The 4,309-nt window shown below is 46.9% G+C and overlaps 1 pseudogene; it reads left to right on the top strand.

Moving 5' to 3' along the window:
* Positions 1-2,624: 2,624 nt before the first annotated feature.
* On the top strand, positions 2,625-3,910 carry LOC101143239 (peroxisomal succinyl-coenzyme A thioesterase-like; annotated as a pseudogene).
* Positions 3,911-4,309: the final 399 nt, after the last annotated feature.

The following is a 4,309-nucleotide window of genomic DNA, read 5'->3' on the forward strand; positions in this document are numbered from 1 at the left end:
GCTGCGAGTCTGTCCCTGGCGCGGTCCTGGGTGGGATTCTTTCACTGGGTGTGGCTGGTTGGGATTTGAGACCGTGTGACTCCGGAGATTCGGGTAAGCCAGTTCCTATATTTTCCATTTCTGTATTTTTAAATGGTAAAAACAATGAAAAGGAGAATAGTATTTTGTGAAATATGAAAATCATACATGTCAAATTTCAGTGTCCATAAATAAAAGTTTTATTGGAACATAGCCGTGTTTGATTGTGTACTGTCTATTGCTATATTTGAGCTACAAGGACAGACTCGAGTAGTTACACAGACCAGATGGCCCACGCAGCCTAAAATACAGTCAGTTCTCACTATTCACAGCAGTTATGGTCTATAAACTTGCTGCAAACACGGAATTAGTGAATACCATTCCACTGCTTCTAGGGGAAATACAGGGTTAGTTTCCTGTAAGCATCTGGTCACATTTTAGTCAACCAATGAATGCATAAGCTTATTTTATTGTGTTTCTTTTCTTTTTTTCTTTCTTTCTTTCTTTTTTTTTTTTTTTTTTTTTTTTTTTTTGAGATAGGGTCTTGCTCTGTCACCCAGGCTGGAGTGCAGTGGTGGGATCTTGGCTCACTGCAACCTCCTCCGCCTCCCGGGTTCCAGCAATTCTCCTGCCTCAGCCCCCAGAGTAGCTGGGAATACAGATGCATGTCACCATGCCCAGCTGATTTTTGTATTTTGTAGAGACGGAGTTTCACCATGTTGACCAGGCTGGTCTCAAACTCCTGACCTCAGGTGATCCACCCGCCTTGGCCTCCCAAAAGTGCTGGGATTATAGGCATGAGCCACCGCGCCTGGCCTTATTGTGTTTCTATTTAAACACTTTAATATATATTATTGATTCATTAACATTGAACTCATGGCCAACAGCTCCATAACTCATGCCTGAATGAAGCTTATCTAACACATGTATTTTTTCTGTAAGACACATGACCGCTTTCTCATTCATAGGAACATCAACAGCACTTTAGCACTACTACATTTGGGGTCCCTTTGAAACAGCAAAATCACCAGCAAAAAACAAAAATATGAGAAACCAAGGTACTAAATGGACTGCAAAAAGGGTACCTGTTTACAGTATGAGAGCTGAAATAAGAAGATAGAGGGTCACTTTGTTTGACTTTGGCTGAGAACATGCCTGTTAAGGGACTCAAAAATGTTCACCGCTCTTCGGATGTCCACAAATGACCACAAAGGTGCTGCAAATATTGACTCTGGGTTTATAAAAAAGTTTTAGCAAGTAGATGAATTCACAAATACAGAATCTGTGAATGAAGATTGACTGTATTTACTATCAGGCCCTTTAAAGAAAAAGTTTGCCAATCCCTGTTTTTATATGTCCCTCTTAGTTATACAGCTAGTGTTTAAAAACTACTTGAAATAATTATTTTCCCTGTGCCACCAATTATGTCTATAATTGATTGTACTCCATTAAGCAAAAAGAAAAAAGAAAGCTTTCTTTATAGAGGAAGGCCAGCTAATAACTATCAAGGGTTTGATTTTACGTGGCTTAGACACGCTGCTTCAAATGCATTTAAGATGTTTGGTTTTAACAAGGATTTTGCAACAGTATAGTGTTTTCCTTAAGTTCAATGTCATTTCTATGTCATGGCAGCTGTCACCTGCAGTTAGGTAAGACAGTGACATCATTAACATGGATGCATTTTCATGGCATGAAGGCTAGCCATTGATGGGGTAATATTATAACACAATTTATCAGTAAACGCTGAGTTTTCTTTGAAGTCAGTCTCTGATTTCTTACAGTGCTTGATGTCTGCCTTGCCTGCTAGTGACCAATTCCCCTGCGCCTTTACAGAGCCTTGTTACTCACTCAGTGTAAAGACAGTGGGGGAAACAAGGTTTCCCAAAGTATCCTTATGTGCAAAAGTGTTTCTTACTACTTTGGAAGTACTAAGCTGAGTTTAATGTTTATTCTTTTTCTACCAACAGACACAAAAAGGACAAGCACATGCCTTAGAATATTCAATAAAATTTTCTACAGCGATATGGTTAAATACTCTTCTGTCTTCACTACTTTTTTGTTTTTACTTTACTTGGAAATTGTAATTCTCTAGGAATAATGGGGCAGGAGTCTAAAATAATACTTTGTGGGAGTGAAGTATATATTTATTCCAAGTAAAAAAAAAATCAGGCCAGGCGTGATGGCTTAGGCCAGGCGTGATGACTCATGCCTGTAGTCCCACATACTCGGAAGGCCAAGGCAGGAGGATAGCTTGAGCCTGTGAGATCGAGATTACAGTGAGCTATGGATCGGCCACTGCACTCTGGCCTGGGCGACAGAGCGAGACCCTGTCTCAAAATAAAAAAAAAGGAAAAAAAAAAAAAAGTCTGCGCTCCCCGGGGCCCAAGGAGAGGACCCAAGAGAGGAGTCTGGCTCCTTTTGCCTCAGACGAGTCCAGGGCGCCGGGTTAACTGGTTTAAAGTCCCAGGCGCTTTCTGGGACTGCTCAGCCACCGGCTGCTCCCGGCACCAGGGGACGCCGGACGCCCTCTGGACAATCGGCGCACTTGCCACGATCTTGGACGGGCCTCGGGCCTCGACCTTAAGATTTCCCGCTCCAGCTCCGAGATGTCAGCAACGCTGATCCTGGAGCCCGCGGGCCGCGGCTGCCGGGACAAGCCGGTGCTTATCGCCATGCGCAGCCTGGCCTCGGAGCAGCTGGACACGCTGCGCTCGCGTCCCTGCGCGGCGAGAAGGGTGGGCTCTTCCGGGCCCACGCGCGCTACTGCGCCGACGCCCGCGGCGAGCTGGCCCTGGAGCGCGCGCCCGTGCTGGGCGGCAGCTTTAGGGGGCTAGAGTCCATGGGGCTGCTCTGGGCCCTAGAATCCAAGAAACCTTTTTGGCGCTTTCTGAAGCGGGACGTACAGATTCCCTTTATCGTGGAGTTGGAGGTGCTGGACGGCCACAACCCCGAGCCTGGACAGCTGTTGTGACAGGCGCGGCACGAGCGCGACTTCCTCCCACAGGGGGTGCGGCGCGATTCGGTGCGCACGGGCCGGGTGCGCGCCACGCTCTTCCTGCCGCCAGGACCTGGACCCTTCCTAGGGATCATTGGCATCTTTGGTATTGGAGGGAGGGAGCCTGTTGGAATATCGAGCCAGCCTCCTTGCTGGCCATGGCTTTGCCACGTTCGCTCTAGCTTGTTATAACTTTGAAGATCTCCCCAAGAACGTGGACAACATACCCCTGGAGTACTTCGAAGAAGCCCTATGCTACATGCTTCAACATCCCCAGGTAAAAGACCCAGGTACTGGGCTTTGGGGCATTTCTCTAGGAGCTGATATTTGTCTCTCAATGGCCTCATTCTTGAAGAATGACTCAGACACAGTTTCCATCAATGGATCCGGGATCAGTGGGAACAGAGGCGTAAACTGTAAGCAGAATAGCATTCCACCATTGGGCTATGACCTGAGGAGAATCAAGGTAGCTTTCTCAGGCCTCGTGGACGTCGTGGATATAAAGAATGATCTTGTAGGAGGGTATGAGAACCCCAGCATGATTTCAATGGAGAAGGCCCAGGGCCCCATCCTTTTCATTGTTGGTCAGGATGACCATAACTGGAGGAGTGAGTTGTATGCCCAGTCTCTGAACGGTTACGGGCCCATGGAAAGGAAAAACCCCAGATCATCTGTTACACTGGGACTGGGCTTTACACTGAGCCTCCTTACTTCCCCCTGTGCCCAGCTTCCCTTCACAAATTACTGAACAAACACGTGATGTGGGTTGGGGAGCCAGGGCTCATTCTAAGGCCCAGGTAGATGCCTGGAAGCAAATTCTAGCCGCCTTCTGCAAACACCTGGGAGGTACCCAGAAAATAGCTTTCCCTAAATTGTAATGCGTTTGTTTGTTGTTGACATGAGACAGTCAAGATCAGATTCTAGTGTTCAATAACCCTATGTGAATCAGCTGTCTCCTGGACAACGTTAAAGCCATGTCTTTGTCATTAAAAAAAAAAAAAAAATCGGCCGGGCGCAGTAGCTCACGCCTGTAATCCCACCACTTTGGGAGGCTGAGGCGTGCAGATCATGAGGTCATGAGTTCGAGACCAGCCTGGCCAACATGGCGAAACCCCATCTCTACAAAAAATACAAAAATCAGCCAGGAGTGGTGGTGGGCACCTGTGATCCCAGCTACTTGGGAGGCTGAGGCAGGAGAATTGCTTGAACCCGGGAAGCGGAGGTTGCAGTGAGCCAAGATCATGCCATTGCACTCCATCCTGGAAGATAAGAGCAAGATTCTGTCTCAAGAAAAAA

Source organism: Gorilla gorilla, chromosome 20, assembly GCF_029281585.2.
Source record: "Gorilla gorilla gorilla isolate KB3781 chromosome 20, NHGRI_mGorGor1-v2.1_pri, whole genome shotgun sequence".
NCBI lineage: Eukaryota > Metazoa > Chordata > Mammalia > Primates > Hominidae > Gorilla > Gorilla gorilla.